The sequence below is a fragment of the Cyclopterus lumpus genome, chromosome 6 (genome assembly GCF_009769545.1).
Source record: "Cyclopterus lumpus isolate fCycLum1 chromosome 6, fCycLum1.pri, whole genome shotgun sequence".
Lineage (NCBI taxonomy): Eukaryota > Metazoa > Chordata > Actinopteri > Perciformes > Cyclopteridae > Cyclopterus > Cyclopterus lumpus.
The window spans coordinates 14,619,020-14,631,492 of NC_046971.1; positions in this window are offsets into that span (position 1 = coordinate 14,619,020).

Sequence of the window (12,473 nt, forward strand, 5' to 3'; positions counted from 1 at the left end):
GAGAAATTCTGCCAAAGACACATACTTTAACTTGTATTGAAGCTGAATCTGCATGTTTGTAATTCGGATAATGTTCTTGGGGAAAAAATAGAGCTGCATAATCTTCTTTGGAGGAAAAATACAGGACTTTGTTATATACTTGGATATCGTTTTTTAAATAACTTGTAGACATACATATATTCAAAATGAATCTGTCAAATATGTTCTTATGATGTTCTTTATTGCAAACATCTACAATCACGTGCTAATTTTCAGTTTGCTTCACACATATAACAGATGTGATTTCCAAATGTACTACTTTCATTTCCGGGTTACATATTGCGTTTAATGTTTTAATTAAATAGGATAATTTAAATAGCACGGTTAATTATTTTCATACCTTATCAGAAGCGATTACAATCACAGGTAAATGGGGAGTGAAGATGTAGACACAGAAATACACATGGGGAAGGAGTGAGAGAGCAAAATAAATATTGATTGGTTTGAGAAAGGAGGGCGAGAGACAGAGAGAGTGAGTGAGAGAGACTTAGTTAAGCTGTGTGATGGAACTGCGCTGCTATCTTAAATGAGGAATCCCATATGAAGGTCTGGATTAAGCAAATTTAATCCCTCATCAAACAGACAATAACAGTGCAGCCTAATCCCCCCAATTCTCAGATTAGCAGCGCTCCTGCTCTCGTCTTGGCAGCACAGTAGGGGCCGGTGCCGGCCCATTGAGCTCTCCTCCACAATGACCTCTGGATGAGAACGGGCTTACAAGCCGCAAACCCGAGCTTCATCACAGCAGCTGCTAGTCAACAAAGTTTCATGGGATGAACAGTTATATGAGTCATTCACAGGACATGGCAGGTAGGGAGAGAGGACATTTGGGAGTTCTGCTTTGACCTGAAATGTTGTTAAATTTCATTTGTAAAGTTAATAACAAATGTTCTTCAAGTGTCTCGAGATTTTTAAAAACATGTCCATAAATATAGTATATGATTAGCAAGTTATGATAAAAAAAAGAAAGCTCAAAGAAGCTGTTTCAGTGCACTTGACTTTGAAGACCTTGATTGTATTACAAACCCTGTAATTAGAGGTTGAGATAGGGGGATGTAATTGCCTCTAAGAGTGAGTACCCTGGAGTAAACAAATATGTTCATCAAGCAAATAAAGGATTAACGTGTATATGCTCACTTCACTCCTTAACCCGTCTGATTCATCTGGGAAATGCAAAGCACAACATAAGGCGAGAGGGTGAGGGAGACGGAGAGAAACAGGGAAAACAAGAAGAGAGAGAACGGGCCAAAAGTGCTGACACCAGCTCTTCTGAGCCGACTGGATGACTCGTTTCCTGAGATAAAACGCAAATAGGCAAATGCTCACTGGGAATATGGGTTTTAATGAGAATAATTTATTCATGTTTTTCTTTACTTAGAATTTTGTGAAATATCACTTTAGAACAATATGATCCCAAACTCTTTGAATTTTAAGATATTTTGTGCTGATTTAGTTTCTGTGCTACAGTCTCATACAAGTTGACCACAGGTAGAGTTTAATGTGGGAATGTACCCACAGAGGCAGGACTCACGTCAAGGTCTTGTAAACTAGTTTGTTTTTGCTGATGGAGTCATGAACAACAAGTTTGGGCATATAGCTGAATTTTTGATTTAAACTTCTGTTGACTATCTCCTGCACTGTCTGTCGCTTGTGCGAATGCTGAGCTTTAGTTTCTGTCTTAATTAAGGTAATTGTGATTGAAGTGTGGCCTGTTTTAGTCTAGCCTTGAGGCGGAAAAGGTTGTGTTTTTGCAGCGCTAGTTAGGCTGTACTCAAACCTGAGACCCTCCAGGCACCAGGAGACAGTGTATGTGATGTCTGCTGACCTGTGGAGACCCTGCATGTTTAGGTAAAGATGTACAGAGACACACTGAGTTGACAAACCAGTGCACCTGAATGTTAGAGGTGAAGATGGGACATGACATCGGGCCTGAATGCTTTTTTTGAGAGTAAGACTAGCATGTAAAAACATAGACATAAATGACTGTGGCCAACCATTATGCAGCCTAAAGCAAGTAATCATCATATTGTGCCATATACTACTCAAAGGGAGCAGTTGTTTGAAACTTCAAATCTTAACATAACTATTGCCTTATTGTGAATCATATTATTGTATGAGTTTTTTCTAAGATGCTCCCTCGTTTGTTACATTTGCAGAAACAGGAATCCCCCCCAGAACAAAACGCAGGCCCTATCTATATTTTATTTCAGCTCAGGAAAAGGACGAATAATCACACTTTTTTTTATGCAGAATTATAAAGCCCCCTCTATTGTAAGGTGCACTGCAGTGTGTGCATGTCTAGCTGTCTGCCCTAGTTTTCATTATCATAGCTACACTTATATACCTTGTATATTTGTGTGTGTATTTTCTTATTTTTTCTGCCAGTAATATTAATTTTATAAATCGGAAGCAGTTAGTAGCTAGTAGCAGTAATAATTGCAGTAATACTATGCTTCAGAGTGCTTTGTGTGTGTGTATGTCCGCCTATGCCTACAATATAGTGTGGTCATGTGTGTGTGTGTGTGTGTGTGTGTGTGTGTGTGTGTGTGTTTGTTTGTATGTATGTGTGTATGTGTGTGTGATTGCATGTGTGTGTGCGTGTGTGTGTGTGTGTGTGTGTGTGTGTGTGTGTGTGTGTGTGTGTGTGTGTGTGTGTGTGTGTGTGTGTGTGTGTGTGCCTGCGTTCTCTGGAGCAGGAGCAGCGCAGCAGTTATGGAGCTCAAGCGAGCTAATGTTGTACTGCTGCCAAAACAGTAAAGCAGCCCCCACCGATATCAGTTATTAATATTTAACAGTCCACTATTAAAGTTTAAGGCGGTTCAGATGGAGCTGGGGGGGAGAAAGAGGCTACTTCATGATCACTGGCCGTACAGCACTGTAAACACGTTCACTAAAGCCCCTGACAGTTACAGTGTGGATTTAAGGAGCAGGAGGCAATAGTGCATGAGGCTACAGTTGTTCTGTGTGTAGACATACTGCACTTTAGCAGAAGACACTGGATCTGATAAATGCACATATTTCTGTCTGAATACGACTATGTTTTTTGTCTTAGCAGGGCAATTCAATTAATTTAAGCAGAGTTGGGAACCAGTGACCACCAAGAACAATATGCATATGTCTATGATGTAAGGCTGCATTTCTTGCGGTTGATTGTCACATTTAGTGCCCTCAGTCATCAGGTTGCAGTGAAAAGTCTTGTTTAATTTCTTGTGTCATAAAACTCCTATACATTTACTTTTATTTGTTGCTGTAAACCTGCACTAGAAAACCAATAAAAACACCATATGGTTTATTGTATTTTACATTCAATACACAGTTATAAATGCATGGCTTAATATGGATACATATATGAAAATAAAACAAGGGTTTTGGCTCAAGAGTGCCCCCACATTCAGCTCAGCAGAAGTTGGTCTTTTAAAAAAGTGGTGATGCTTGTGTGTTTTGAGTACTTTTAAAAGCATTCTCTTATTTTTTCCTTTAAATTCAATTTTGAGAATCAATTTAACAGACTGTACTGTTGTTGGTCAGTGAGAAACATCCATCCATCCATCCATTTTCAATACCGCTTATCCTCATTAGGGTCGCGGGGGTGCTGGAGCCTATCCCAGCTGACATAGGGCGAAGGCAGGGGACACCCTGGACAGGTCGCCAGTCCATCGAGGGCACATGTAGGGACATACAACCATTCACTCTCACACCTACGGGCAATTTAGAGATCAATTAACCTGCAGCATGTCTTTGGACTGTGGGAGGAAGCCGGAGAGCCCGGAGAGAACCCACGCTGCCACGGGGAGAACATGCAAACTCCACACAGAAGGACCGCTCCGACCGGGAATCGAACCCGCGGCCCTCTTGCTGTAGTCTTGTAAAATGTGTTGCCCCTACCACTAACTTGCTACTACCCCTGTAGTTTCTTCTCCTCCAAACAGCCTGGAGTGTGACCTCCCCCTGACGTTTTGAGGTAAACAAGTCAAACAAAGGTTAAAACAGGAAGAAATGCAGTGTGAGATTCAGCGAAGTTCCAACTCGCTCAAGAGATTCTATAAAAAAATAGGCTGGCTGGCTAAAAGTGAGCATGAAAAATACCCCCACCTCCACGTTGACCCATATCATCCATTATGTGTGGTGATTATGAGAATAGAACTGCCTTATGGGGAGCTACAGTTCCAGGAAACAATAGCTCACTGTCAGGCTGCGTTTTAACCGTAGGATGACCAGCTTTATTACGATCTGATTATTGAAGCCTCACTGAGGTCTCAGCAGCTATCGTTATTCTGGTTGCTTCACTGAACTGCCTGATCAGTCAATGACCTGCTTCAATTTATATTCAGATAAATGAATCAACAATTGTACCACACACAGGCATTTTCAAAGAGGTCACGACCACAAAGAGAGCACAGCTGACAAGGTTGGTAATAGATGTGGTCTGCACATGATATTGGATCATACACCCACTCCTCTCTCATATAAATAAAAAAGGGCTTGAAATAAAAGGTGTGTCTTTTCCTAAATTGCTTTATGTCACAGTGTTTCTCATACATAATGCATTCATGCAAATGACAATGTTCTGCCTTCAGAAATAACAAGAGAACCTAAATCTTTGCCAAAATTAGTCTTTTAATGAAATTTCCATGAATGCAAATCTTGGCCAGGTCTGAGCGTAATTCTGGCCAGGAATTAAACTAAGTTGGCCTGGTTTATCTTAATAGCTGATCTCAGCCCAGTGGGGCTTGTATTAAGTCTGTCGGTCGCAGCACAGCGCTCAACGCAATCACAGCTTTGCCTTCTCTAGCGTAGCTCACTCCAGTGACCAGCACAGAATTAACGTGTGCATGGACGTGCACTTGCACACACACACGCGCACGCACACACACGCACGCACACACACGCACTCACACACGCATGCACACACACGCACTCACACACGCACACGCACGCACGCACACATACGCACGCACACACACTCACTCACACACGCACGCACGCAGGCACGCACACACACACACTCACACATACACAATTCCACACACATGCCTCAGTGCATTCTAATATTATGTTTTTCCATTGATATTACGGATGCAATTATACCAAGTTGATTATTAAGGCTAATTTGTCTGTATCACCCCTAAATTTCTAAATATACAATATAGTTTAGCATGTGACGTTCAATGAAAGCCACATTTCATACCAGTATTTACTATAGAATAAGTTGCAAACGTGTTAATACATGTTTTTAGAGTGGCAAAAATTCAAATTTATGTAAAAACTAGTGAAAAAAATATTTTTGTGGATTTCCTGTATTCATTTGATATTGAAAAAAAACAATTATGGTTCTACATTTCATATTGAACATAGAACTGTAATAACGTTGTACAATATATTGCTGTAATAATGAGGTGTGTGTGTGTGTGTGCGGGTGGGTGTGTGTATGCAAAGCACTCTCTCCATTACCTGATATATCACCTGACAGAAGTGGGGTCTTTGCAGGCAGACAGCACTTCATTATGAAGCCATTTGGATTAGAACAGATTAGGACATTATATAGATGTGTAGAAGAGACTAATGCTTCACTAATTAACGCTTCATTATATCGAGATCACGGCTTGTGGTCTATGATGGTGCGCATGTGCATATGTGTTCGTACTCTATCTGCATGGTCACATAAGTGTTTTATGTCTCATGTGTTAAACTCCAAAATAGCGTCTTAATAGTCTTTTTCTGTCCTCGTCTGTTGTTCACAAATATCATCCTTCACTGTATTTCTCCCTCTGGTCAAAAGGAGAGGATATGTGTGCTGAACTGAAGTGTCACAATTGTTCCCCTCACAGGACCATTGTGTGTTTGGTATATAGCTTCCAGTGTTGAAGAGAAATCACTGGTCCCTTCACTCTATCCCAGCACAAAGTGACTTGGAGTAACTGCCAGTGATAACTAGTAATTACATCCATTTAAAATGTGCATTATTTTACCCCTGCATTGAATAAACTGGTGAGGCAGAAAATTGTCAATTTTTATCCTCTCCCTTATAAACACACAATTTCGAAAGAAGGCACTTATTTTGCACAGGTTTTATCCTTGAGGGAGGCTAAACATTCTTGAGGAGTTTCCACGGTAATTGTTACAGTGACAGACAGACAGCGAGAGCAGACAGACAGCGAGACAAACGCACACTCGGCCCAAGTGAATTAACCCAGCCCAAAATGAATCTCTCCAGTTCACGGCTCTTACCCTGAGCCATTGAACTTTGATAGAGGATTCATCTTTTGAAACTTTCAACAAAAAAAATATATATTATTTTCACTATTCCACAAAGAGGACATGATTTTCTGAGTAGAAATACATTTAAATGGACATGCGCTGTCTATTCACTGAGGAAACTTTCTCTTAATACCAGTCTGGCTCTGTCCCTGTATGTGTGGACTCATTGTATGCATGTGGCACAAAGAGTGATAGGAGTCTTTAGAAAAGAGCGAAGCTCTCCACAGATTAGACTCCATTAGCATTTAAGGTACTGTCATAAATTCCTCCGAAAGTGGAGGGAAGAGGCAGGACAAATGAAGTAAGATTAATAGGGGCCCGAGTCTGACCGATAGTGGGGATTGGGAGGCTGGGTCACCTTGGGATAGAGGGGTAGGTTGGCAAATGTGAAGGCAAGTAGAGTCAACGCTAAGATGGACTTAGACATACAAGACAGACATATGAAATAAAGTATTGTACAGTTGAATGTTAATAAAAGAAGGATGAGCATGAAAGGTAAAGGGCGAGAGAAGACGATATGAGCTTAAAGTGTACAGGAACAGAAACAGTTGGTTAGGTCTGTCACCTTCCCTGCAGCTGACCTCCAGACAGGTAATGAGGTCAACGTACAGAGACAGATAGCTACTGTGTGTGTGTGTGTGTGTGCGTGTCTGTGCGTGGTGCATGCGTGTGTGTGTGTGTGTGTGTGTGTGTGTGGAGGGGTGGGAATGAACTTGAGTTAAATAAGAAAGTACCAGAAAGGTAATTTACACATCAAATACAGTTTCAGGAAGGTAAGTGTTCTCAAGCACCGACAACAAATCTAATTTCAAAATATAGCTCTAATCTGTACAGATGGAACCGGATATTTTTATACAAATCTGCAATATACTTTTCTTTCAATTATGAGAGGAGATATCCTCACTGAAACTGAAAAAAAAACATATTCTTCTTCTGTTGTCTTTCGCCCGCATAATAGATGTTAGAGACAGAAACCTTAATTATATTTCAGAATGATAATGTAAATAGTTTGATTTTTCTGCTACTAAATGAGTTGTTATTCGTACTGTCAATATGCAAACATAAAGAAAGAAATACAGGAAAATTATGGATCACGGTGGGTGATCCACGGTGTTGCCGGCCCCACCCTAGCATGTTCACTGATGATTATTCTATATGCAGCAAGTTAGACCTAGTAGATCTGAGATTGGGAGCATTTCGAATGCCTCTAAACGGCTCTCAAAGTGTCGACAGATCAAAGATAACAGTGTTAACAGCACTTACAGGGCAACTACAGCTTACCTAAGTGTATGCTATTGGTGCTATAAGCTGTAACAATAACACATATTGATTATAGCTGCTTTAAGGGAAAGACAACTTTGAGGTTTTTGAGGTTTGTAATGCTACAACAAATGAAAGTATTTCAATGTGTTAAAATCTTTCCTGAAAAAGTGAAAAGCGAAAAAGCAAAACTTACCTGGCAGCACATGCCATGCTATACAGTATTGATTTAACAAGCTATGGATAAATGCTATTAGTATATGCCAATCACTTTTTTAACCAGCAAAATGTTTTTTGGGGGCCGCACCTTTGACTGGATGCTGAATCATTGACTTGCAGCAGACTTGTAACAAAGTTTCTCGCTCCTCTGATCTGCAGTTTGAATTGACTTTCAGCCAGCCAAGGAGGTGAGGGTGAATGTCTGCCTTTATGCAGCTTAACTCCCAACCCTTACAGTAGCAGGGACAAGGTGACTTACAGGTAATCTATAAGAATAAGGAGCCAGGCAGGCGCCCTGGGCTTTTATTAGATCTCCGATACTCCCGGTCCCAACCCCAGTCCCAGCCTCGGCCCCAGATTGGCACTCGCTGGCTCCACCTAGAGAAGGGCTACGTCGCAAATGGCTCCAGACAGCCACTATGACATCCAACTAAAAACCACCTTTCCTTTAACAGAGGGTTGTGGAGGATAGAAGATGTCAGTGTCTCCTCGCATTCACCCATGAAGAAAGTGAGAGAAAGTGAAAGAGGCAGAGAAAGAGTAGAAGGATCTATCCGTCAGAGCTTACAGAGTTTTCTAACAGTACATTGACCTTGAGTGCTTGCCATTGATTTCCAGTAACGCCTCCCAAACAGCGTTGCGAGGCCCGGCGAGCACTGCGGGACCCTGATTGGGAACAGATTTCCCAAATTCCGATAGCGTGCCACCTGCCCAGGATGATGGATAGTCCTCCTGTATCCCATCAATCCTCACCTGCTTCCGAGGAGGTGACACCTGGGCCAGATTTATCATCATATACGACAACAAGCCAGGCAGCCAATCAGAGAGTGGTATACTAAACTGAGGCCCCTCCCCCCCCGGTGGGCTCCATTATGTTTGGAAACAGATTTATTCCTGCAATGTGACAAGAGGAGGGGTGACAAAAAGAGAGAGGAAGAAGATAGAAGGAAAGGGCGGAGAGAGATGACTCCCTGACACAAACTGAGGGTTAAACTGAATGATGCTTTGAAGGAGCACCACAGCGAATAGGAATTGGACTTCCATAAAGTTGGGGGAATCACAAGACTATAAAAAAAGAATAGTCAAAGCCAAAGCAGCAGAGGACAAGATGACTTATAGGCTGCATTCATACCAAATCAGACATTGATAACTTTCACAATGTTTTACCAGTAGGTCAACTAGTGAGTCTGACCAGGTGGCATAGTTACAAACCGACTAAGGATATGCATTTAGTACTGTTTTGAAAACATTAGGTCTTTAGCTTTTAGAATCCGCAAACCAACTTTACTGTTGTCCAGTTGTCCAGTTGTTTGTAAGTTGTACAAATATGACCTCTATGTCAGTCTACAATATCATGTTTGGTCAAATATAAATTTCGAGCATTCTAAAGAACACAAATGCACCACGTCTCGAAACACACAGAGGACAAGACGTTTTACAGTCACACATTTTTAGCAGAATGTTTCACCAAGGTGTACGTTATTTTTGCCCTAAAACATCTGCCTCTTGGGACTACAGATGAAAAATAGCCTCTTGGCTAACTCTGGCACATTTACAGAAATGTTTATATTAATGTGCACTGTCCCTTATCAAATAAACAAATATTTAAATTTTAAATTTAAAAAAAATGCAGATTTCAGTTACTCTTGGCCTACAGGAAGTTGCGGTGAGCCTCAGGGAGGAGTCGGCAGCTCTTCACCGGTGAGAGCGTTGTCTCTTCGCGGCCACTTGGAGGCTCTCTGTATCCAATCACGCACAGCACGATATCTCATTCAGCAATGTGGGCCCTGGCATTCTCCATTTATCTGCCAGGATTGAGATCACATATACATATATGCATTTTGATCAATATTCATTGTGAACATTTCTATTACAATGTTTTGGGAGATTTACATAATTTGTAACATGGCTATTTGGAAATAAATAGTAATTTGTCAAACTCTCAGTCAACATGTAGACAGTAAGCATGGCCAAACCATGTATAGTGTCATAGACTGCACCATAAATGTTGTATCACAGTTGTTGTTCGAGAGTAAGAGAACCCATTCAGTATCATCATCCATTTAATCTTGGTTAATATAGTGATAGGCGAAGTTAATGATCTCATCTCCATGAATGGTAATCTAAATATGTTTACTTAGATTCTTACCTTTCAAAGGAGACCAGAAATGTGTGTGTAAGCCTTTAGAATTTATTTTTGATTGATTTGGGGTATGTTATTGAAGGTGTTCTTTTAGGGCAAGTGCTTGCGAGATTTATACTATTATTTCAAAATGTTACAAAAAAAGCCCACAACAACATCACTATGTAGGGTTTTCCATCAGTGTGGAGTATAGGCAAGTGCTATTTAAAACTTTGAAGAAGTTTCACTGACGTTTTAGACTCGCCGTATGTGCAAAATGTTTTTTCTCAGAATCACTCAGTCTATGTGTTCATATTATTCACAATATACAGCCCATCACGTGATGAACTGATCTAATTCTATGTGTTCATATTATTCACAATATACAGGCCATCACGTGATGAACTGATCTAATTCAATCTCTCAGAAATAATCATGGGAGCAGAAGAGGTGATCACAGGACCATGAATGCGCTAATCTAATTAATATCCTCCTGTTCCTGCCACTGATTTTACGACTAGTTAAAAACCTTCTGCTGCTTTTATGGCTATTAGAAGCCAAGTGTGAGCTATCTTCTACTTCACTCTATTTTCTCTCTCCACCAGCAGTTCGCCACCCTAAATTAAGAGCCTCTAGGGAGCATCGGGTTCAACAGACTCAGAGGCCAACTACCTCTCATTGCAACAAACGTCTAAAACAATCCAGAATTAGACCTGAGAGTTGTGAGTATGGTATTGTATTGCTAGGTGTTTTCCTTTCTACAATTAACCTACCATCTCCCTTCCCCCAAACCCCTGTCCTTGCCCTCTTCCGCTCTACAAACCCCCTCCTCTTTTCCCTCCCTTTCACTTGGCGGAGCTACAGCGGTTTCTCCAAGGCTCACCAGGCACAGTGCTTTAGCCCTGTGTAATCCTGCCAACCCTATTTCATTAGCCACGCGGACTAAAGAGCTTAACAACACAGCCCCATTGCAGTACAGGGAGAGAGGGAGAGAGAGAAAAAAGATACAACACAAATTCCTCAGAATACATTGCCGTTCAGCCAGTATTTACGCTTTCTCCTTCTCTCTCCACGCTCCTTGCCATACCTCTCCCTGTGCCTCTCCATCTCCATCTTGCAAAGGAGCCCAGAATGGATTAGAGATGGCATCAATGGGATGAGACGCATTACCAATCGATTTGGAAGGAGCGTGGCATTGTTCTTCTGTGAGTGGAAAACTTTGGATCTGGCCAACGATGCCAAATGCAACTGATTGTGAGATGAAGTTGTGTGGAGGAGAGACTCTCACTCTCTGTCGCTGTTGCTCTCTCCCGTCTCATTTCATCCCAAACTACTGCTTGCGTTTAATCACTAGAGTCATTGAGGACTGTTTTGTAGTTCGTCCGTATTGTCTTGGGGAAAGATGACGGGTTTAAGAGGCTGTAAAGTAGCTTTATACTGATCTCGGGAGAAAGAAGGATAAACAAGCAGTTTGGGGGAAACCTGAGGGTGATGGTTTAGGACTTTGTCTTTCACTGAATCCTTATGCCAAAAACACCATTCCACTGATTAGACAGTTACCGAAAAGAAACTATATAGCCATGCCTATAGTTTCCATTTCTCCTTTGTAGCCTGTTAAAAAAAAAATCTACTCCTGTGCTGACATTACGACAGATAATGCTTAAACTTTATAACACAAAGACCTGGGGTTTATTGTGCTGAAATGGCAAGGTCTTAACCAGAAACTGTTGATCATTTACATGATATTATGGAGGGGGGAGGGGGTGACTACCTGAAGAGGTAGGGGGGCCTGACCGGGGTCTGGGCAGGATGTCAGCTAAGGGCACAAGGTGTGGGGGACAGGGGCAGAGAGTGCTGCCATATTTCTTCATGAGGACGACAGTGACAGAGGAGCGACAAAACGATTGGCCTGTCAAAATAAATGAGAACGAATAGTTCCTGTGTTCCTTTGAAAGAGGACCATTCAAGCATCAAGGGGCGGTTCGTTTTGACGCAGATACCAGGACCAAGTGTAAAGCTAGCATCACTGCTAACTAGCCTGATTCCCTGCAGAGGCAGAAAACAGAATAAATTAATGACCACGACTAAGAAGGGAGGTTGTAGAAGAGGATTAAAAGTGTACCAACATAAAAAGGTAAACTGGGACATCCCGCAGCGATCTTCACAAGGATTTCTTTCTTAGAGGACTATGTCCTCGAGTACTTTGTATTGGTTTCACAGAGCTCACTGATGTGTGAAATAGTTAACTTTTATCGTAGAAATGTAGTTAAAGACTCTTCCGGTGTTGTTACTTATTTTGTCCAATGAGACTCCTTGTGAAGTTTTGCTTTCCATTCGTTTGCATATTGAACAAAGCGAGACAGGCTTCGCTGCTGCTGACCCACCTACTTTGCTTTTGTCCAGCCTTTTTGAGAGGGGGGGGGGGGGCAACATAATACAAGCAGCAGAGAGGAAGGGATGATGTTTGTCTAGTGAATGAAAGGACATCCACTCCAGACATTGCTAGCACTGCTGTTGCTAGTCCTGTATGTTTACAACCCAACCCACACTTTTTCCTATACCACCTGCATTTGGC